This window comes from Sceloporus occidentalis, unplaced genomic scaffold (genome assembly GCF_023333645.1).
Source record: "Sceloporus occidentalis isolate IW3139 unplaced genomic scaffold, rSceOcc1.0.p SCAF_28, whole genome shotgun sequence".
NCBI lineage: Eukaryota > Metazoa > Chordata > Lepidosauria > Squamata > Phrynosomatidae > Sceloporus > Sceloporus occidentalis.
The window spans coordinates 3,703,937-3,727,347 of NW_028317008.1; the positions used below are offsets into that span (position 1 = coordinate 3,703,937).

The following is a 23,411-nucleotide window of genomic DNA, read 5'->3' on the forward strand; positions in this document are numbered from 1 at the left end:
CTTTCACCAGCAGGAAGGACAAAGCTGTCCCTGAGTAATGCAAGATTGAATGGGTGAGGGGACTGATTTTGCTATACTGGGCCAACCAAGCTCTTCCTGCAGCAGAAGCTGACTGGGGTTAGAGCTTGTTAATGTAGAATAACTTCAAGTAGGCTTAAAAGTATCTTTCTGCAACACTTTGCAAGATAAGAGACTTGCTACTGCTTGTTTCCCAGGCTGACAGAATGCAAGGTGACAAGTAGTTATTAACAAACAGCTAATGAACAAACAAGTATTTCTAAGCACACTTGTCTACGTTAAGAAAACATGGCAGCAGTGGGATTTGAACCCATGCCTCCAGAGAGACTGGAGCCTAAATCCAGCACCTTAGACCGCTCTGCCAGGCTACCAATTGAAAGTTTGGCACACGCATGGCAGTGGTGGGATTTGAACCCACGCCTGGGCCAACCAAGCTCTTCCTGCAGCAGAAGCTGACTGGGGTTAGAGCTTGATAATGTAGAATAACTTCAAGTAGGCTTAAAAGTATCTTTCTGCAACACTTTGCAAGATAAGAGTCTTGCTACTGCTTGTTTCCCAGGCTGACAGAAAGCAAGCTGACAAGTAGTTACTAACAAAGAGCTAATGAACAAACAAGTATTTCTAAGCACACTTGTCTACGTTAAGAAAACATGGCAGTGGTGGGACTTGAAGCGACGCCTCCAGAGAGACCGGAGCCTAAATCCAGCGCCTTAGACCGCTCGGCCACGCTACCGAGTGACGGCACAGGGTGTACCACTCTCCAAGGGGGTTTACTCACCAAAGGAAGAGTTGTAGTTTCAACTCCCTTCACTTAACTATTCATCATGAAGTGGACCCTTTCACCAGCAGGAAGGACAAAGCTGGCCCTGAGTAATGCAAGATTGAATGGGTGAGGGGACTGATTTTGCTATACTGAGCAAACCAAGCTCTTCCTGCAGCAGAAGCTGACTGGGGTTAGAGCTTGATAATGTAGAATAACTTCAAGTAGACTTAAAAGTATCTTTCTGCAACACTTTGCAAGATAAGAGTCTTGCTACTGCTTGTTTCCCAGGCTGACAGAAAGCAAGCTGACAAGTAGTTACTAACAAAGAGCTAATGAACAAACAAGTATTTCTAAGCACACTTGTCTACGTTAAGAAAACATGGCAGCGGTGGGATTTGAACCCACGCCTCCGAAGAGACTGGAGCCTTAATCCAGCGCCTTAGACCGCTCGGCCACGCTACCAAGTGACAGTGGAGCGTGTACCACTCTCCAAGGGGGTTTACTCACCAAAGGAAGAGTTGTAGTTTCAACTCCCTCACTTCACTATTCATCATGAAGTGGACCCTTTCACCAGCAGGAAGGACAAAGCTGGCCCTGAGTAATGCAAGATTGAATGGGTGAGGGGACTTTGAAGAAATAACACTGATTTTGCTATACTGGGCCAACCAAGCTCTTCCTGCAGCAGAAGCTGACTGGGCTTAGAGCTTGATAATGTAGTATAACTTCAAGTAGGCTTAAAAGTATCTTTCTGCAACACAAGAGACTTGCTACTGCTTGTTTCCCAGGCTGACAGAATGCAAGCTGACAAGTAGTTACTAACAAAGAGCTAATGAACAAACAAGTATTTCTAAGTATACTTGTTTACGTTAAGAAAACATGGCAGCGGTGGGGTTTGAACCCACGCATCCATAGAGACTGGAGCCTAAATCCATCGCCTTAGACCGCTCGGCCGCGCTACCAAGTGACAGTGGAAGGGGTACCACTCTCCAAGGGGGTTTACTCACCAAAGGAAGCGTTGTAGTTTCAACTCCCTCACTTCACTATTCATCATGAAGTGGACCCTTTCACCAGCAGGAAGGACAAAGCTGGCCCTGAGTAATGCAAGATTGAATGGGTGAGGGGACTTTGAAGAAATAACACAGATTTTGCTATACATTAAACTGGGCCAACCAAGCTCTTCCTGCAGCAGAATCTGACTGGGGTTAGAGCTTGATAATGTAGAATAACTTCAAGTAGGCTTAAAAGTATCTTTCTGCAACACTTTGCAAGATAAGAGACTTGCTACTGCTTCTTTCCCAGGCTGACAGAATGCAAGCTGACAAGTAGTTACTAACAAAGAGCTAATGAACAAACAAGTATTTCTAAGCACACTTGTCTACGTTAAAAAAACATGGCAGCGGTGGGATTCGAAGACACGCCTCCAGAGAGACTGGAGCCTAAATCCAGTGTCTTAGACTGCTCGGCCACGCTACCGAGTGATGTCGGAGGGTGTACCACTCTCCAAGGGGGTTTACTCACCAAAGGAAGAGTTGTAGTTTCAACTCCCTTCACTTCACTATTCATCATGAAGTGGACCCTTTCACCAGCAGGAAGGACAAAGCAGGCCCTGAGTAATGCAAGATTGAATGGGTGAGGGGACTGATTTTGCTATACTGGGCCAACCAAGCTCTTCCTGCAGCAGAAGCTGACTGGGGTTAGAGCTTGATAATGTAGAATAACTTCAAGTAGGCTTAAAAGTATCTTTCTGCAACACTTTGCAAGATAAGAGACTTGCTACTGCTTGTTTCCCAGGCTGACAGAATGCAAGCTGACAAGTAGTTACAAACAAAGAGCTAATGAACAAACAAGTATTTCTAAGCACACTTGTCTACGTTAAGAAAACATGGCAGCGGTGGGATTTGAACCCACGCCTCCAGAGAAACTGGAGCCTAAATCCAGCGCCTTAGACCGCTCGGCCACGCTATCGAGTGACGGTGGACGGTGTACCACTCTCCAAGGGGGTTTACTCACCAAAGGAAGAGTTGTAGTTTCAACTCCCTTCACTTCACTATTCATCATGAAGTGGACCCTTTCACCAGCAGGAAGGGCAAAGCTGGCCCTGAGTAATGCAAGACTGAATGGGTGAGGGGACTGATTTTGCTATACTGGGCCAACCAAGCTCTTCCTGCAGCAGAAGCTGACTGGGGTTAGAGCTTGATAATGTAGAATAACTTCAAGTAGGCTTAAAAGTATCTTTCTGCAACACAAGAGACTTGCTACTGCTTGTTTCCCAGGCTGACAGAATGCAAGTTGACAAGTAGTTACTAACAAAGAGCTAATGAACAAACAAGTATTTCTAAGCACACTTGTCTACGTTAAGAAAACATGGCAGCGGTGGGATTCGAACCCACGCCTCCAGAGAAACCGGAGCCTAAATCCAGCGCCTTAGACCGCTCGGCCAGGCTACCAATCAAAAGTTTAGTGCATGCATGGCAGTGGTGGGATTTGAACCCACGCCTGGGCCAACCAAGCTCTTCCTGCAGCACAAGCTGACTGGGGTTAGAGCTTGATAATGTAGAATAACTTCAAGTAGGCTTAAAAGTATCTTTCTGCAACACTTTGCAAGATAAGAGACTTGCTACTGCTTGTTTCCCAGGCTGACAGAATGCAAGGTGACAAGTAGTTATTAACAAAGAGCTAATGAACAAACAAGTATTTCTAAGCACACTTGTCTACGTTAAGAAAAGATGGCAGGGGTGGGTTTCGAACCCACGCCTCCAGAGAGACTGGAGCCTAAACCCAGCGCCTTAGACCGCTCGGCCAAGCTACCGAGTGACTGCAGGAGGTGTACCACTCTCCAAGGGGGTTTACTCACCAAAGGAAGAGTTGTAGTTTCAACTCCCTTCACTTCACTATTCATCATGAAGTGGACCCTTTCACCAGCAGGAAGGACAAAGCTGTCCCTGAGTAATGCAAGATTGAATGGGTGAGGGGACTGATTTTGCTATACTGGGCCAACCAAGCTCTTCCTGCAGCAGAAGCTGACTGGGGTTAGAGCTTGTTAATGTAGAATAACTTCAAGTAGGCTTAAAAGTATCTTTCTGCAACACTTTGCAAGATAAGAGACTTGCTACTGCTTGTTTCCCAGGCTGACAGAATGCAAGTTGACAAGTAGTTACTAACAAAGAGCTAATGAACAAACAAGTATTTCTAAGCACACTTGTCTACGTTAAGAAAACATGGCAGCAGTGGGATTCGAACCCACGCCTCCAGAGAAACTGGAGCCTAAATCCAGCGCCTTAGACCGCTCAGCCAGGCTACCAATTAAAAATTTTGAGCATGCATGGCAGTGGTGGGATTTGAACCCACGCCTGGGCCAACCAAGCTCTTCCTGCAGCAGAAGCTGACTGGGGTTAGAGCTTGATAATGTAGAATAACTTCAGGTAGGCTTAAAAGTATCTTTCTGCAACACTTTGCAAGGTAAGAGACTTGCTACTGCTTGTTTCCCAGGCTGACAGAATGCAAGGTGACAAGTAGTTATTAACAAAGAGCTAATGAACAAACAAGTATTTCTAAGCACACTTGTCTACGTTAAGAAAACATGGCAGCGGTGGTATTTGAACCCACGCCTCCAGAGAGACTGGAGCCTAAATCCAGCGCCTTAGACCGCTCGGCCACGCTACCGAGTGACGGTGGATGGTGTACCACTCTCCAAGGGGGTTTACTCACCAAAGGAAGAGTTGTAGTTTCAACTCCCTTCACTTAACTATTCATCATGAAGTGGACCCTTTCACCAGCAGGAAGGGCAAAGCTGGCCCTGAGTAATGCAAGACTGAATGGGTGAGGGGACTGATTTTGCTATACTGGGCCAACCAAGCTCTTCCTGCAGCAGAAGCTGACTGGGGTTAGAGCTTGATAATGTAGAATAACTTCAAGTAGGCTTAAAAGTATCTTTCTGCAACACTTTGCAAGATAAGAGACTTGCTACGGCTTGTTTCCCAGGCTGACAGAATGCAAGTTGACAAGTAGTTACTAACAAAGAGCTAATGAACAAACAAGTATTTCTAAGCACACTTGTCTACGTTAAGAAAACATGGCAGCGGTGGGATTTGAACCCACGCCTCCAGAGAGACTGGAGCCTAAATCCAGCGCCTTAGACCGCTCGGCCACGCTATCGAGTGACGGTGGACGGTGTACCACTCTCCAAGGGGGTTTACTCACCAAAGGAAGAGTTGTAGTTTCAACTCCCTTCACTTCACTATTCATCATGAAGTGGACCCTTTCACCAGCAGGAAGGGCAAAGCTGGCCCTGAGTAATGCAAGACTGAATGGGTGAGGGGACTGATTTTGCTATACTGGGCCAACCAAGCTCTTCCTGCAGCAGAAGCTGACTGGGGTTAGAGCTTGATAATGTAGAATAACTTCAAGTAGGCTTAAAAGTATCTTTCTGCAACACTTTGCAAGATAAGAGACTTGCTACTGCTTGTTTCCCAGGCTGACAGAATGCAAGTTGACAAGTAGTTACTAACAAAGAGCTAATGAACAAACAAGTATTTCTAAGCACACTTGTCTACGTTAAGAAAACATGGCAGCGGTGGGATTCGAACCCACGCCTCCAGAGAAACTGGAGCCTAAATCCAGCGCCTTAGACCGCTCGGCCAGGCTACCAATTAAAAGTTTAGTGCATGGCAGTGGTGGGATTTGAACCCACGCCTGGGCCAACCAAGCTCTTCCTGCAGCACAAGCTGACTGGGGTTAGAGCTTGATAATGTAGAATAACTTCAAGTAGGCTTAAAAGTATCTTTCTGCAACACTTTGCAAGATAAGAGACTTGCTACTGCTTGTTTCCCAGGCTGACAGAATGCAAGGTGACAAGTAGTTATTAACAAAGAGCTAATGAACAAACAAGTATTTCTAAGCACACTTGTGTACGTTAAGAAAAGATGGCAGTGGTGGGATTTGAACCCACGCCTCCAGAGAGACTGGAGCCTAAACCCAGCGCCTTAGACCGCTCGGCCAAGCTACCGAATGACTGCGGTAGGTGTACCACTCTCCAAGGGGGTTTACTCACCAAAGGAAGAGTTGTAGTTTCAACTCCCTTCACTTCACTATTCATCATGAAGTGGACCCTTTCACCAGCAGGAAGGACAAAGCTGTCCCTGAGTAATGCAAGATTGAATGGGTGAGGGGACTGATTTTGCTATACTGGGCCAACCAAGCTCTTCCTGCAGCAGAAGCTGACTGGGGTTAGAGCTTGTTAATGTAGAATAACTTCAAGTAGGCTTAAAAGTATCTTTCTGCAACACTTTGCAAGATAAGAGACTTGCTACTGCTTGTTTCCCAGGCTGACAGAATGCAAGGTGACAAGTAGTTATTAACAAACAGCTAATGAACAAACAAGTATTTCTAAGCACACTTGTCTACGTTAAGAAAACATGGCAGCAGTGGGATTTGAACCCACGCCTGGGCCAACCAAGCTCTTCCTGCAGCAGAAGCTGACTGGGGTTAGAGCTTGATAATGTAGAATAACTTCAGGTAGGCTTAAAAGTATCTTTCTGCAACACTTTGCAAGGTAAGAGACTTGCTACTGCTTGTTTCCCAGGCTGACAGAATGCAAGGTGACAAGTAGTTATTAACAAAGAGCTAATGAACAAACAAGTATTTCTAAGCACACTTGTCTACGTTAAGAAAACATGGCAGCGGTGGTATTTGAACCCACGCCTCCAGAGAGACTGGAGCCTAAATCCAGCGCCTTAGACCGCTCGGCCACGCTACCGAGTGACGGTGGATGGTGTACCACTCTCCAAGGGGGTTTACTCACCAAAGGAAGAGTTGTAGTTTCAACTCCCTTCACTTAACTATTCATCATGAAGTGGACCCTTTCACCAGCAGGAAGGACAAAGCTGGCCCTGAGTAATGCAAGATTGAATGGGTGAGGGGACTGATTTTGCTATACTGAGCCAACCAAGCTCTTCCTGCAGCAGAAGCTGACTGGGGTTAGAGCTTGATAATGTAGAATAACTTCAAGTAGGCTTAAAAGTATCTTTCTGCAACACTTTGCAAGATAAGAGTCTTGCTACTGCTTGTTTCCCAGGCTGACAGAAAGCAAGCTGACAAGTAGTTACTAACAAAGAGCTAATGAACAAACAAGTATTTCTAAGCACACTTGTCTACGTTAAGAAAACATGGCCGCGGTGGGATTTGAACCCACGCCTCCGAAGTGACTGGAGTCTAAATCCAGCACCTTAGACCGCTCGGCCAGGCTACCAATTAAAAGTGTAGCGCACGCATGGCAGTGGTGGGATTTGAACCCACGCCTGGGCCAACCAAGCTCTTCCTGCAGCAAAATCTGACTGGGCTTAGAGCTTGATAATGTAGAATAACTTCAAGTAGGCTTAAAAGTATGTTTCTGCAACACAAGAGACTTGCTACGGCTTGTTTCCCAGGCTGACAGAATGCAAGTTGACAAGTAGTTACTAACAAAGAGCTAATGAACAAACAAGTATTTCTAAGCACACTTGTCTACGTTAAGAAAACATGGCAGCGGTGGGATTTGAACCCACGCCTCCAGAGAGACTGGAGCCTAAATCCAGCGCCTTAGACCGCTCGGCCACGCTATCGAGTGACGGTGGACGGTGTACCACTCTCCAAGGGGGTTTACTCACCAAAGGAAGAGTTGTAGTTTCAACTCCCTTCACTTCACTATTCATCATGAAGTGGACCCTTTCACCAGCAGGAAGGGCAAAGCTGGCCCTGAGTAATGCAAGACTGAATGGGTGAGGGGACTGATTTTGCTATACTGGGCCAACCAAGCTCTTCCTGCAGCAGAAGCTGACTGGGGTTAGAGCTTGTTAATGTAGAATAACTTCAAGTAGGCTTAAAAGTATCTTTCTGCAACACTTTGCAAGATAAGAGACTTGCTACTGCTTGTTTCCCAGGCTGACAGAATGCAAGGTGACAAGTAGTTATTAACAAACAGCTAATGAACAAACAAGTATTTCTAAGCACACTTGTCTACGTTAAGAAAACATGGCAGCAGTGGGATTTGGACCCATGCCTCCAGAGAGACTGGAGCCTAAATCCAGCGCCTTAGACCGCTCTGCCAGGCTACCAATTGAAAGTTTGGCGCACGCATGGCAGCGGTGGGATTTGAACCCACGCCTGGGCCAACCAAGCTCTTCCTGCAGCAGAAGCTGACTGGGGTTAGAGCTTGATAATGTAGAATAACTTCAAGTAGGCTTAAAAGTATCTTTCTGCAACACTTTGCAAGATAAGAGTCTTGCTACTGCTTGTTTCCCAGGCTGACAGAAAGCAAGCTGACAAGTAGTTACTAACAAAGAGCTAATGAACAAACAAGTATTTCTAAGCACACTTGTCTACGTTAAGAAAACATGGCAGTGGTGGGACTTGAAGCGACGCCTCCAGAGAGACTGGAGCCTAAATCCAGCGCCTTAGACCGCTCGGCCACGCTACCGAGTGACGGCACAGGGTGTACCACTCTCCAAGGGGGTTTACTCACCAAAGGAAGAGTTGTAGTTTCAACTCCCTTCACTTAACTATTCATCATGAAGTGGACCCTTTCACCAGCAGGAAGGACAAAGCTGGCCCTGAGTAATGCAAGATTGAATGGGTGAGGGGACTGATTTTGCTATACTGAGCCAACCAAGCTCTTCCTGCAGCAGAAGCTGACTGGGGTTAGAGCTTGATAATGTAGAATAACTTCAAGCAGACTTAAAAGTATCTTTCTGCAACACTTTGCAAGATAAGAGTCTTGCTACTGCTTGTTTCCCAGGCTGACAGAAAGCAAGCTGACAAGTAGTTACTAACAAAGAGCTAATGAACAAACAAGTATTTCTAAGCACACTTGTCTACGTTAAGAAAACATGGCAGCGGTGGGATTTGAACCCACGCCTCCGAAGAGACTGGAGCCTTAATCCAGCGCCTTAGACCGCTCGGCCACGCTACCAAGTGACAGTGGAGCGTGTACCACTCTCCAAGGGGGTTTACTCACCAAAGGAAGAGTTGTAGTTTCAACTCCCTCACTTCACTATTCATCATGAAGTGGACCCTTTCACCAGCAGGAAGGACAAAGCTGGCCCTGAGTAATGCAAGATTGAATGGGTGAGGGGACTTTGAAGAAATAACACTGATTTTGCTATACTGGGCCAACCAAGCTCTTCCTGCAGCAGAAGCTGACTGGGCTTAGAGCTTGATAATGTAGAATAACTTCAAGTAGGCTTAAAAGTATCTTTCTGCAACACAAGAGACTTGCTACTGCTTGTTTCCCAGGCTGACAGAATGCAAGCTGACAAGTAGTTACTAACAAAGAGCTAATGAACAAACAAGTATTTCTAAGCACACTTGTCTACGTTAAGAAAACAAGGCAGCGGTGGGATTCGAAGAGACGCCTCCAGAGAGATTGGAGCCTAAATCCAGCGCCTTAGACTGCTTGGCCACGCTACCGAGTGACGGCGGAGGGAGTACCACTCTCCAAAGGGGTTTACTCACCAAAGGAAGAGTTGTAGTTTCAACTCCCTTCACTTCACTATTCATCATGAAGTGGACCCTTTCACCAGCAGGAAGGACAAAGCTGGCCCTGAGTAATGCAAGATTGAATGGGTGAGGGGACTGCTTTTGCTATACTGGGCCAACCAAGCTCTTCCTGCAGCAGAAGCTGACTGGGGTTAGAGCTTGATAATGTAGAATAACTTCAAGTAGGCTTAAAAGTATCTTTCTGCAACACTTTGCAAGATAAGAGACTTGCTACTGCTTGTTTCCCAGGCTGACAGAATGCAAGCTGACAAGTAGTTACAAACAAAGAGCTAATGAACAAACAAGTATTTCTTAGCACACTTGTCTACCATAAGAAAACATGGCAGCGGTGGGATTTGAACCCACGTCTCCAGAGAGACTTGAGCCTAAATCCAGCGCCTTAGACCGCTCGGCCACGCTACCGAGTGACGGTAGACGGTGTACCACTCTCCAAGGGGGTTTACTCACCAAAGGAAGAGTTGTAGTTTCAACTCCCTTCACTTCACTATTCATCATGAAGTGGACCCTTTCACCAGCAGGAAGGACAAAGCTGGCCCTGAGTAATGCAAGATTGAATGGGTGAGGGGACTGATTTTGCTATACTGGGCCAACCAAGCTCTTCCTGCAGCAGAAGCTGACTGGGGTTAGAGCTTGATAATGTAGAATAACTTCAAGTAGGCTTAAAAGTATCTTTCTGCAACACTTTGCAAGATAAGAGACTTGTTACTGCTTGTTTCCCAGGCTGACAGAATGCAAGGTGACAAGTAGTTATTAACAAAGTGCTAATGAACAAACAAGTATTTCTAAGCACACTTGTCTACGTTAAGAAAAGTTGGCAGCGGTGGGATTTGAACCCACGCCTCCAGAGAGACTGGAGCCTAAACCCAGCGCCTTAGACCGCTCGGCCAAGCTACCGAGTGACGGCGGGAGGTGTACCACTCTCCAAGGGGGTTTACTCACCAAAGGAAGAGTTGTAGTTTCAACTCCCTTCACTTCACTATTCATCATGAAGTGGACCCTTTCACCAGCAGGAAGGACAAAGCTGGCCCTGAGTAATGCAAGATTGAATGGGTGAGGGGACTTTGAAGAAATAACACTGATTTTGCTATACTGGGCCAACCAAGCTCTTCCTGCAGCAGAAGCTGACTGGGGTTAGAGCTTGATAATGTAGAATAACTTCAAGTAGGCTTAAAAGTATCTTTCTGCAACACTTTGCAAGATAAGAGACTTGCTACTGCTTGTTTCCCAGGCTAACAGAATGCAACCTGACAAGTAGTTATTAACAAAGAGCTAATGAACAAACAAGTATTTCTAAGCATACTTGTTTACGTTAAGAAAACATGGCAGCGGTGGGGTTTGAACCCACGCATCCATAGAGACTGGAGCCTAAATCCATCGCCTTAGACCGCTCGGCAACGCTACCAAGTGACAGAGGAAGGGATACCACTCTCCAAGGGGGTTTACTCACCAAAGGAAGCGTTGTAGTTTCAACTCCCTCACTTCACTATTCATCATGAAGTGGACCCTTTCACCAGCAGGAAGGACAAAGCTGGCCCTGAGTAATGCAAGATTGAATGGGTGAGGGGACTTTGAAGAAATAACACAGATTTTGCTATACATTAAACTGGGCCAACCAAGCTCTTCCTGCAGCAGAATCTGACTGGGGTTAGAGCTTGATAATGTAGAATAACTTCAAGTAGGCTTAAAAGTATCTTTCTGCAACACTTTGCAAGATAAGAGACTTGCTACTGCTTCTTTCCCAGGCTGACAGAATGCAAGCTGACAAGTAGTTACTAACAAAGAGCTAATGAACAAACAAGTATTTCTAAGCACACTTGTCTACGTTAAGAAAAGATGGCAGCTGTGGGATTCGAAGACACGCCTCCAGAGAGACTAGAGCCTAAATCCAGTGTCTTAGACTGCTCGGCCACGCTACCGAGTGATGGCGGAAGGTGTACCACTCTCCAAGGGGGTTTACTCACCAAAGGAAGAGTTGTAGTTTCAACTCCCTTCACTTCACTATTCATCATGAAGTGGACCCTTTCACCAGCAGGAAGGACAAAGCAGGCCCTGAGTAATGCAAGATTGAATGGGTGAGGGGACTGATTTTGCTATACTGGGCCAACCAAGCTCTTCCTGCAGCAGAAGCTGACTGGGGTTAGAGCTTGATAATGTAGAATAACTTCAAGTAGGCTTAAAAGTATCTTTCTGCAACACTTTGCAAGATAAGAGACTTGCTACTGCTTGTTTCCCAGGCTGACAGAATGCAAGCTGACAAGTAGTTACAAACAAAGAGCTAATGAACAAACAAGTATTTCTAAGCACACTTGTCTACGTTAAGAAAACATGGCAGCGGGGGGATTTGAACCCACGCCTCCAGAGAGACTGGAGCCTAAATCCAGCGCCTTAGACCGCTCGGCCACGCTACTGAGTGACGGTAGATGGTGTACCACTCTCCAAGGGGGTTTACTCACCAAAGGAAGAGTTGTAGTTTCAACTCCCTTCACTTCACTATTCATCATGAAGTGGACCCTTTCACCAGCAGGAAGGACAAAGCTGGCCCTGAGCCTAAATCCAGCGCCTTAGACCGCTCGGCCACGCTACCGAGTGACGGTGGATGGTGTACCACTCTCCAAGGGGGTTTACTCACCAAAGGAAGAGTTGTAGTTTCAACTCCCTTCACTTCACTATTCATCATGAAGTGGACCCTTTCACCAGCAGGAAGGACAAAGCTGGCCCTGAGTAATGCAAGACTGAATGGGTGAGGGGACTGATTTTGCTATACTGGGCCAACCAAGCTCTTCCTGCAGCAGAAGCTGACTGGGGTTAGAGCTTGATAATGTAGAATAACTTCAAGTAGGCTTAAAAGTATCTTTCTGCAACACTTTGCAAGATAAGAGACTTGCTACTGCTTGTTTCCCAGGCTGACAGAATGCAAGTTGACAAGTAGTTACTAACAAAGAGCTAATGAACAAACAAGTATTTCTAAGCACACTTGTCTACGTTAAGAAAACATGGCAGCAGTGGGATTTGAACCCACGCCTCCAGAAAAACCGGAGCCTAAATCCAGCGCCTTAGACCGCTCGGCCAGGCTACCAACTAAAAGTTTTGCGCATGCATGGCAGTGGTGGGATTTGAACCCACGCCTGGGCCAACCAAGCTCTTCCTGCAGCAGAAGCTGACTGGGGTTAGAGCTTGATAATGTAGAATAACTTCAAGTAGGCTTAAAAGTATCTTTCTGCAACACTTTGCAAGATAAGAGACTTGCTACTGCTTGTTTCCCAGGCTGACAGAATGCAAGCTGACAAGTAGTTACTAACAAAGAGCTAATGAACAAACAAGTATTTCTAAGCACACTTGTCTACGTTAAGAAAACATGGCCGCGGTGGGATTTGAACCCATGCCTCCGAAGAGACTGGAGCCTAAATCCAGCACCTTAGACCGCTCGGCCAGGCTACCAATTAAAAGTTTAGCGCACGCATGGCAGTGGTGGGATTTGAACCCACGCCTGGGCCAAACAAGCTCTTCCTGCAGCAAAAGCTGACTGGGCTTAGAGCTTGATAATGTAGAATAACTTCAAGTAGGCTTAAAAGTATCTTTCTGCAACACAAGAGACTTGCTACGGCTTGTTTCCCAGGCTGACAGAATGCAAGTTGACAAGTAGTTACTAACAAAGAGCTAATGAACAAACAAGTATTTCTAAGCACACTTGTCTACGTTAAGAAAACATGGCAGCGGTGGGATTTGAACCCACGCCTCCAGAGAGACTGGAGCCTAAATCCAGCGCCTTAGACCGCTCGGCCACGCTATCGAGTGACGGTGGACGGTGTACCACTCTCCAAGGGGGTTTACTCACCAAAGGAAGAGTTGTAGTTTCAACTCCCTTCACTTCACTATTCATCATGAAGTGGACCCTTTCACCAGCAGGAAGGGCAAAGCTGGCCCTGAGTAATGCAAGACTGAATGGGTGAGGGGACTGATTTTGCTATACTGGGCCAACCAAGCTCTTCCTGCAGCAGAAGCTGACTGGGGTTAGAGCTTGATAATGTAGAATAACTTCAAGTAGGCTTAAAAGTATCTTTCTGCAACACTTTGCAAGATAAGAGACTTGCTACGGCTTGTTTCCCAGGCTGACAGAATGCAAGTTGACAAGTAGTTACTAACAAAGAGCTAATGAACAAACAAGTATTTCTAAGCACACTTGTCTACGTTAAGAAAACATGGCAGCGGTGGGATTTGAACCCACGCCTCCAGAGAGACTGGAGCCTAAATCCAGCGCCTTAGACCGCTCGGCCACGCTATCGAGTGACGGTGGACGGTGTACCACTCTCCAAGGGGGTTTACTCACCAAAGGAAGAGTTGTAGTTTCAACTCCCTTCACTTCACTATTCATCATGAAGTGGACCCTTTCACCAGCAGGAAGGGCAAAGCTGGCCCTGAGTAATGCAAGACTGAATGGGTGAGGGGACTGATTTTGCTATACTGGGCCAACCAAGCTCTTCCTGCAGCAGAAGCTGACTGGGGTTAGAGCTTGATAATGTAGAATAACTTCAAGTAGGCTTAAAAGTATCTTTCTGCAACACTTTGCAAGATAAGAGACTTGCTACTGCTTGTTTCCCAGGCTGACAGAATGCAAGTTGACAAGTAGTTACTAACAAAGAGCTAATGAACAAACAAGTATTTCTAAGCACACTTGTCTACGTTAAGAAAACATGGCAGCGGTGGGATTCGAACCCACGCCTCCAGAGAAACTGGAGCCTAAATCCAGCGCCTTAGACCGCTCGGCCAGGCTACCAATTAAAAGTTTAGTGCATGCATGGCAGTGGTGGGATTTGAACCCACGCCTGGGCCAACCAAGCTCTTCCTGCAGCACAAGCTGACTGGGGTTAGAGCTTGATAATGTAGAATAACTTCAAGTAGGCTTAAAAGTATCTTTCTGCAACACTTTGCAAGATAAGAGACTTGCTACTGCTTGTTTCCCAGGCTGACAGAATGCAAGGTGACAAGTAGTTATTAACAAAGAGCTAATGAACAAACAAGTATTTCTAAGCACACTTGTGTACGTTAAGAAAAGATGGCAGTGGTGGGATTTGAACCCACGCCTCCAGAGAGACTGGAGCCTAAACCCAGCGCCTTAGACCGCTCGGCCAAGCTACCGAATGACTGCGGTAGGTGTACCACTCTCCAAGGGGGTTTACTCACCAAAGGAAGAGTTGTAGTTTCAACTCCCTTCACTTCACTATTCATCATGAAGTGGACCCTTTCACCAGCAGGAAGGACAAAGCTGTCCCTGAGTAATGCAAGATTGAATGGGTGAGGGGACTGATTTTGCTATACTGGGCCAACCAAGCTCTTCCTGCAGCAGAAGCTGACTGGGGTTAGAGCTTGTTAATGTAGAATAACTTCAAGTAGGCTTAAAAGTATCTTTCTGCAACACTTTGCAAGATAAGAGACTTGCTACTGCTTGTTTCCCAGGCTGACAGAATGCAAGGTGACAAGTAGTTATTAACAAACAGCTAATGAACAAACAAGTATTTCTAAGCACACTTGTCTACGTTAAGAAAACATGGCAGCAGTGGGATTTGAACCCACGCCTGGGCCAACCAAGCTCTTCCTGCAGCAGAAGCTGACTGGGGTTAGAGCTTGATAATGTAGAATAACTTCAAGTATGCTTAAAAGTATCTTTCTGCAACACTTTGCAAGATAAGAGACTTGCTACTGCTTGTTTCCCAGGCTGACAGAATGCAACCTGACAAGTAGTTATTAACAAAGAGCTAATGAACAAACAAGTATTTCTAAGCATACTTGTTTACGTTAAGAAAACATGGCAGCGGTGGGGTTTGAACCCACGCCTCCATAGAGACTGGAGCCTAAATCCAGCGCCTTAGACCGCTCGGCCACGCTACCAAGTGACAGTGGAAGGGGTACCACTCTCCAAGGGGGTTTACTCACCAAAGGAAGAGTTGTAGTTTCAACTCCCTCACTTCACTATTCATCATGAAGTGGACCCTTTCACCAGCAGGAAGGACAAAGCTGGCCCTGAGTAATTGAAGATTGAATGGGTGAGGGGACTTTGAAGAAATAACATTGATTTTGCTATACTGGGCCAACAAAGCTCTTCCTGCAGCAGAAGCTGACTGGTGCAGGAAGAGCAGCTTCTGCTGCATGAAGAGCTTTCTGCTGCAGGAAGAGCTTTTAAGCCTACTTGAAGTTATTCTACATTATCAAGCTCTAAAGCTTGATAATGTAGAATAACTACAAAGCTGGCCCTGAGTAATGCAAAATTGAATGGATGAGTGGACTGATTTTGCTATACTGGGCCAACCAAGCTCTTCCTGCAGCAGAAGCTGACTGGGGTTAGAGCTTGATAATGTAGAATAACTTCAAGTAGGCTTAAAAGTATCTTTCTGCAACACTTTGCAAGATAAGAGACTTGCTACTGCTTGTTTCCCAGGCTGACAGAATGCAAGCTGACAAGTAGTTACCAACAAAGAGCTAATGAACAAACAAGTATTTCTAAGCACACTTGTCTACGTTAAGAAAACATGGCAGAGGTGGGATTCGAATGCACGCCTCCAGAGAGACTGGAGCCTAAATCCAGCGCCTTAGACCGCTCGGCCACGCTACCGAGTGACGGCGAACGGTGTACCACTCTCCAAGGGGGTTTACTCACCAAAGGAAGAGTTGTAGTTTCAACTCCCTTCACTTCACTATTCATCATGAAGTGGACCCTTTCACCAGCAGGAAGGACAAAGCTGGCCCTGAGTAATGCAAGATTGAATGGGTGAGGGGACTTTGAAGAAATAACACTGATTTTGCTATACATTAAACTGGGCCAACCAAGCTCTTCCTGCAGCAGAAGCTGACTGGGGTTAGAGCTTGATAATGTATAATAACTTCAAGTAGGCTTAAAAGTATCTTTCTGCAACACTTTGCAAGATAAGAGACTTGCTACTGCTTGTTTCCCATGCTGCCAGAATGCAAGCTGACAAGTAATTACTAACAAAGAGCTAATGAACAAACAAGTATTTCTAAGCACACTTGTCTACGTTAAGAAAACATTGCAGCAGTGGGATTTGAACCGACGCCTCCGAAGAAACTTGAGCCTTAATGCAGCGCCTTAGACCGCTCGGCCACGCTACCGAGTGACGTTGGGTGGTGTACCACTCTCCAAGGGGGTTTACTCACCAAAGGAAGAGTTGTAGTTTCAACTCCCTTCACTTCACTATTCATCATGAAGTGGACCCTTTCACCAGCAGGAAGGACAAAGCTGGCCCTGAGTAATGCAAGATTGAATGGGTGAGGGGACTGATTTTGCTATACTGGGCCAACCAAGCTCTTCCTGCAGCAGAAGCTGACTGGGGTTAGAGCTTGATAATGTAGAATAACTTCAAGTAGGCTTAAAAGTATCTTTCTGCAACACTTTGCAAGATAAGAGACTTGCTACTGCTTGTTTCCCAGGCTGACAGAATGCAAGGTGACAAGTAGTTATTAACAAAGAGCTAATGAACAAACAAGTATTTCTAAGCACACTTGTGTACGTTAAGAAAAGATGGCAGTGGTGGGATTTGAACCCACGCCTCCAGAGAGACTGGAGCCTAAACCCAGCGCCTTAGACCGCTCAGCCAAGCTACCGAATGACTGCGGTAGGTGTACCACTCTCCAAGGGGGTTTACTCACCAAAGGAAGAGTTGTAGTTTCAACTCCCTTCACTTCACTATTCATCATGAAGTGGACCCTTTCACCAGCAGGAAGGACAAAGCTGTCCCTGAGTAATGCAAGATTGAATGGGTGAGGGGACTGATTTTGCTATACTGGGCCAACCAAGCTCTTCCTGCAGCAGAAGCTGACTGGGGTTAGAGCTTGTTAATGTAGAATAACTTCAAGTAGGCTTAAAAGTATCTTTCTGCAACACTTTGCAAGATAAGAGACTTGCTACTGCTTGTTTCCCAGGCTGACAGAATGCAAGGTGACAAGTAGTTATTAACAAACAGCTAATGAACAAACAAGTATTTCTAAGCACACTTGTCTACGTTAAGAAAACATGGCAGCAGTGGGATTTGAACCCACGCCTGGGCCAACCAAGCTCTTCCTGCAGCAGAAGCTGACTGGGGTTAGAGCTTGATAATGTAGAATAACTTCAAGTATGCTTAAAAGTATCTTTCTGCAACACTTTGCAAGATAAGAGACTTGCTACTGCTTGTTTCCCAGGCTGACAGAATGCAACCTGACAAGTAGTTATTAACAAAGAGCTAATGAACAAACAAGTATTTCTAAGCATACTTGTTTACGTTAAGAAAACATGGCAGCGGTGGGGTTTGAACCCACGCCTCCATAGAGACTGGAGCCTAAATCCAGCGCCTTAGACCGCTCGGCCACGCTACCAAGTGACAGTGGAAGGGGTACCACTCTCCAAGGGGGTTTACTCACCAAAGGAAGAGTTGTAGTTTCAACTCCCTCACTTCACTATTCATCATGAAGTGGACCCTTTCACCAGCAGGAAGGACAAAGCTGGCCCTGAGTAATTGAAGATTGAATGGGTGAGGGGACTTTGAAGAAATAACATTGATTTTGCTATACTGGGCCAACAAAGCTCTTCCTGCAGCAGAAGCTGACTGGTGCAGGAAGAGCAGCTTCTGCTGCATGAAGAGCTTTCTGCTGCAGGAAGAGCTTTTAAGCCTACTTGAAGTTATTCTACATTATCAAGCTCTAAAGCTTGATAATGTAGAATAACTACAAAGCTGGCCCTGAGTAATGCAAAATTGAATGGATGAGTGGACTGATTTTGCTATACTGGGCCAACCAAGCTCTTCCTGCAGCAGAAGCTGACTGGGGTTAGAGCTTGATAATGTAGAATAACTTCAAGTAGGCTTAAAAGTATCTTTCTGCAACACTTTGCAAGATAAGAGACTTGCTACTGCTTGTTTCCCAGGCTGACAGAATGCAAGCTGACAAGTAGTTACCAACAAAGAGCTAATGAACAAACAAGTATTTCTAAGCACACTTGTCTACGTTAAGAAAACATGGCAGAGGTGGGATTCGAATGCACGCCTCCAGAGAGACTGGAGCCTAAATCCAGCGCCTTAGACCGCTCGGCCACGCTACCGAGTGACGGCGAACGGTGTACCACTCTCCAAGGGGGTTTACTCACCAAAGGAAGAGTTGTAGTTTCAACTCCCTTCACTTCACTATTCATCATGAAGTGGACCCTTTCACCAGCAGGAAGGACAAAGCTGGCCCTGAGTAATGCAAGATTGAATGGGTGAGGGGACTTTGAAGAAATAACACTGATTTTGCTATACATTAAACTGGGCCAACCAAGCTCTTCCTGCAGCAGAAGCTGACTGGGGTTAGAGCTTGATAATGTATAATAACTTCAAGTAGGCTTAAAAGTATCTTTCTGCAACACTTTGCAAGATAAGAGACTTGCTACTGCTTGTTTCCCATGCTGACAGAATGCAAGCTGACAAGTAATTACTAACAAAGAGCTAATGAACAAAAAAGTATTTCTAAGCACACTTGTCTACGTTAAGAAAACATTGCAGCAGTGGGATTTGAACCGACGCCTCCGAAGAAACTTGAGCCTTAATGCAGCGCCTTAGACCGCTCGGCCACGCTACCGAGTGACGTTGGGTCGTGTACCACTCTCCAAGGGGGTTTACTCACCAAAGGAAGAGTTGTAGTTTCAACTCCCTTCACTTCACTATTCATCATGAAGTGGACCCTTTCACCAGCAGGAAGGACAAAGCTGGCCCTGAGTAATGCAAGATTGAATGGGTGAGGGGACTGATTTTGCTATACTGGGCCAACCAAGCTCTTCCTGCAGCAGAAGCTGACTGGGGTTAGAGCTTGATAATGTAGAATAACTTCAAGTAGGCTTAAAAGTATCTTTCTGCAACACTTTGCAAGATAAGAGTCTTGCTACTGCTTGTTTCCCAGGCTGACAGAATGCAAGGTGACTAACAAAGAGCTAATCAATTAGTAGTTACTACTAAATTAGTAATTACTAACAAAGAGCTAATGAACAAAGAAGTATTTCTAAGCACACTTGTCTACGTTAAGAAAACATGGCAGCGGTGGAATTCGATCCCACGCCTCCAGAGAAACTGGAGCCTAAACCCAGCGCCTTAGACCGCTCGGCCACGCTACCGAGTGATGGTGGAGGGTGTGCCACTCTCCAAGGGGGTTTACTCACCAAAGGAAGAGTTGTAGTTTCAACTCCCTTCACTTCACTATTCATCATGAAGTGGACCCTTTCACCAGCAGGAAGGACAAAGCTGGCCCTGAGTAATGCAAGATTGAATGGGTGAGGGGACTGATTTTGCTATACTGGGCCAACCAAGCTCTTCCTGCAGCAGAAGCTGACTGGGGTTAGAGCTTGATAATGTAGAATAACTTCAAGTAGGCTTAAAAGTATCTTTCTGCAACACTTTGCAAGATAAGAGACTTGCTACTGCTTGTTTCCCAGGCTGACAGAATGCAAGCTGACAAGTAGTTACTAACAAAGAGCTAATGAACAAACAAGTATTTCTAAGCACACCTGTCTACGTTAAGAAAACATGGCAGCGGTGGGATTAGAACCCACGCCTCCGAAGAGACTGGAGCCTTAATCCAGCGCCTTAGACCGCTCGGCCACACTACCGAGTGACAGCTGGCGGTGTACCACTCTCCAAGGGGGTTTACTCACCAAAGGAAGAGTTGTAGTTTCAACTCCCTTCACTTCACTATTCATCATGAAGTGGACCCTTTCACCAGCAGGAAGGACAAAGCTGGCCCTGAGTAATGCAAGATTGAATGGGTGAGGGGACTTTGAAGAAATAACACTGATTTTGCTATACATTAAACTGGGCCAACCAAGCTCTTCCTGCAGCAGAAGCTGACTGGGGTTAGAGCTTGATAATGTAGAATAACTTCAAGTAGGCTTAAAAGTATCTTTCTGCAACACTTTGCAAGATAAGAGACTTGCTACTGCTTGTTTCCCAGGCTGACAATGCAAGGTGACAAGTAGTTATTAACAAAGAGCTAATGAACAAACAAGTATTTCTAAGCACACTTGTCTACGTTAAGAAAACATGGCAGCGGTGGGATTTGAACCCACGCCTCCGAAGAGACTGCAGCCTTAAGCAAGCGCCTTAGACCGCTCGGTCACGCTACCAAGTGACAGTAAAGGGTGTACCACTCTCCAAGGGGGTTTACTCACCAAAGGAAGAGTTGTAGTTTCAACTCCCTTCACTTCACTATTCATCATGAAGTGGACCCTTTCACCAGCAGGAAGGACAAAGCTGGCCCTGAGTAATGCAAGATTGAATGGGTGAGGGGACTTTGAAGAAATAACACTGATTTTGCTATACTGGGCCAACCAAGCTCTTCCTGCAGCAGAAGCTGACTGGGGTTAGAGCTTGATAATGTAGAATAACTTCAAGTAGGCTTAAAAGTATCTTTGTGCAACACTTTGCAAGATAAGAGACTTGCTACTGCTTGTTTCCCAGGCTGACAGAATGCAAGCTGACAAGAAGTTACTAACAAAGAGCTAATGAACAAACAAGCACACTTGTCTACGTTAAGAAAACATGGCAGCGGTGGGATTTGAACCTACGCCTCCGAAGAGACTGGAGCCTAAACCCAGCGCTTTAAACCACTCGGCTACGCTACCAAGTGAAGGCGGAGGGTGTACCACTCTCCAAGGGGGTTTACTCACCAAAGGAAGAGTTGTAGTTTCAACTCCCTTCACTTCACTATTCATCATGAAGTGGACCCTTTCACCAGCAGGAAGGACAAAGCTGGCCCTGAGTAATGCAAGATTGAATGGGTGAGGGGACTTTGAAGAAATAACACTGATTTTGCTATACTGGGCCAACCAAGCTCTTCCTGCAGCAGAAGCTGACTGGGGTTAGAGCTTGATAATGTAGAATAACTTCAAGTAGGCTTAAAAGTATCTTTCTGCAACACTTTGCAAGACAAGAGACTTGCTACTGCTTGTTTTCCAGGCTGACAGAATGCAAGGTGACAAGTAGTTACTAACAAAGAGCTAATGAACAAACAACTATTTCTAAGCACACTTGTCTACGTTAAGAAAACATGGCAGCGGTGGGATTCGAACCCACGCCTCCAGAGAAACTGGAGCCTAAATCCAGCACCTTAGACCGCTCGGCCAGGCTACCAATTAAAAGTTTAGCGCATGCATGGCAGTGGTGGGATTTGAACCCACGCCTGGGCCAACCAAGCTCTTCCTGCAGCAGAAGCTGACTGGGGTTAGAGCTTGATAATGTAGAATAACTTCAAGTAGGCTTAAAAGTATCTTTCTGCAACACTTTGCAAGATAAGAGACTTGCTACTGCTTGTTTCCCAGGCTGACAGAATGCAAGCTGACAAGTAGTTACAAACAAAGAGCTAATGAACAAACAAGTATTTCTAAGCACACTTGTCTACGTTAATAAAACATGGCAGCGGTGGGATTCGAACCCACGCCTCCAGAGAGACTGGAGCCTAAATCCAGCGCCTTAGACCGCTCGGCCACGCTACCAAGTGAAGACAAGGGGGTACCACTCTCCAAGGGGGTTTACTCACCAAAGGAAGAGTTGTAGTTTCAACTCCCTTCACTTCACTATTCATCATGAAGTGGACCCTTTCACCAGCAGGAAGGACAAAGCTGGCCCTGAGTAATGCAAGATTGAATGGGTGAGGGGACTTTGAAGAAATAACACTGATTTTGCTATACTGGGCCAACCAAGCTCTTCCTGCAGCAGAAGCTGACTGGGGTTAGAGCTTGATAATGTAGAATAACTTCAAGTAGGCTTAAAAGTATCTTTCTGCAACACTTTGCAAGATAAGAGACTTGCTACTGCTTGTTTTCCAGGCTGACAGAATGCAAGCTGACAAGTAGTTACTAACAAAGAGCTAATGAACAAACAACTATTTCTAAGCACACTTGTCTACGTTAAGAAAACATGGCAGCGGTGGGATTCGAACCCACGCCTCCAGAGAAACTGGAGCCTAAATCCAGCACCTTAGACCGCTCGGCCAGGCTACCAATTAAAAGTTTAGCGCATGCATGGCAGTGGTGGGATTTGAACCCACGCCTGGGCCAACCAAGCTCTTCCTGCAGCACAAGCTGACTGGGGTTAGAGCTTGATAATGTAGAATAACTTCAAGTAGGCTTAAAAGTATCTTTCTGCAACACTTTGCAAGATAAGAGACTTGCTACTGCTTGTTTCCCAGGCTGACAGAATGCAAGCTGACAAGTAGTTACAAACAAAGAGCTAATGAACAAACAAGTATTTCTAAGCACACTTGTCTACGTTAATAAAACATGGCAGCGGTGGGATTCGAACCCACGCCTCCAGAGAGACTGGAGCCTAAATCCAGCGCCTTAGACCGCTCGGCCACGCTACCGAGTGATGACAAGGGCGGACCACTCTCCAAGGGGGTTTACTCACCAAAGGAAGAGTTGTAGTTTCAACTCCCTTCACTTCACTATTCATCATGAAGTGGACCCTTTCACCAGCAGGAAGGACAAAGCTGGCCCTGAGTAATGCAAGATTGAATGGGTGAGGGGACTTTGAAGAAATAACACTTATTTTGCTATACATTAAACTGGGCCAACCAAGCTCTACCTGCAGCAGAAGCTGACTGGGGTTAGAGCTTGATAATGTAGAACAACTTCAAGTAGGCTTAAAAGTATCTTTCTCCAACACTTTGCAAGATAAGAGACTTGCTACTGCTTGTTTCCCAGGCTGACAGAATGCAAGCTGACAAGAAGTTGCTAACAAAGAGCTAATGAACAAACAAGTATTTCTAAGCACACTTGTCTACGTTAAGAAAACATGACAGCAGTGGGATTCAAACCCACGCCTCCGGAGAGACTGGAGCCTAAATCCATCACCTCAGGCTGCTCTGCCAGGCTACCAATTAAAAGTTTAGCGCACGCATGGCAGTGGTGGGATTTGAACCGACGCCTGGGCCAACCAAGCTCTTCCTGCAGCACAAGCTGACTGGGGTTAGAGCTTGATAATGTAGAATAACTTCAAGTAGGCTTAAAAGTATCTTTCTGCAACACTTTGCAAGATAAGAGACTTGCTACTGCTTGTTTCCCAGGCTGACAGAATGCAAGGTGACAAGT

At 45.9% G+C, this 23,411-nt stretch overlaps 10 non-coding genes across 10 annotated transcripts; all 10 read right to left on the reverse strand.

The window, feature by feature from the left end:
- Positions 1-1,161: 1,161 nt before the first annotated feature.
- On the reverse strand, positions 1,162-1,243 carry TRNAL-AAG (transfer RNA leucine (anticodon AAG)). Its single transcript has one exon. It is a non-coding gene; the product is annotated as a tRNA-Leu (tRNA).
- Positions 1,244-4,854: 3,611 nt separating this feature from the next.
- On the reverse strand, positions 4,855-4,936 carry TRNAL-UAG (transfer RNA leucine (anticodon UAG)). Its single transcript has one exon. It is a non-coding gene; the product is annotated as a tRNA-Leu (tRNA).
- A 2,362-nt stretch (positions 4,937-7,298) lies between these two features.
- TRNAL-UAG (transfer RNA leucine (anticodon UAG)) lies at positions 7,299-7,380 on the reverse strand. Its single transcript has one exon. It is a non-coding gene; the product is annotated as a tRNA-Leu (tRNA).
- Positions 7,381-8,644: 1,264 nt separating this feature from the next.
- TRNAL-AAG (transfer RNA leucine (anticodon AAG)) lies at positions 8,645-8,726 on the reverse strand. The gene has a single exon. It is a non-coding gene; the product is annotated as a tRNA-Leu (tRNA).
- A 4,295-nt stretch (positions 8,727-13,021) lies between these two features.
- Positions 13,022-13,103, reverse strand: TRNAL-UAG (transfer RNA leucine (anticodon UAG)). Its single transcript has one exon. It is a non-coding gene; the product is annotated as a tRNA-Leu (tRNA).
- A 2,014-nt stretch (positions 13,104-15,117) lies between these two features.
- TRNAL-UAG (transfer RNA leucine (anticodon UAG)) lies at positions 15,118-15,199 on the reverse strand. Its single transcript has one exon. It is a non-coding gene; the product is annotated as a tRNA-Leu (tRNA).
- Positions 15,200-17,595: 2,396 nt separating this feature from the next.
- On the reverse strand, positions 17,596-17,677 carry TRNAL-UAG (transfer RNA leucine (anticodon UAG)). Its single transcript has one exon. It is a non-coding gene; the product is annotated as a tRNA-Leu (tRNA).
- A 2,175-nt stretch (positions 17,678-19,852) lies between these two features.
- TRNAL-AAG (transfer RNA leucine (anticodon AAG)) lies at positions 19,853-19,934 on the reverse strand. The gene has a single exon. It is a non-coding gene; the product is annotated as a tRNA-Leu (tRNA).
- A 1,799-nt stretch (positions 19,935-21,733) lies between these two features.
- Positions 21,734-21,815, reverse strand: TRNAL-UAG (transfer RNA leucine (anticodon UAG)). The gene has a single exon. It is a non-coding gene; the product is annotated as a tRNA-Leu (tRNA).
- Positions 21,816-22,602: 787 nt separating this feature from the next.
- TRNAL-UAG (transfer RNA leucine (anticodon UAG)) lies at positions 22,603-22,684 on the reverse strand. Its single transcript has one exon. It is a non-coding gene; the product is annotated as a tRNA-Leu (tRNA).
- Positions 22,685-23,411: the final 727 nt, after the last annotated feature.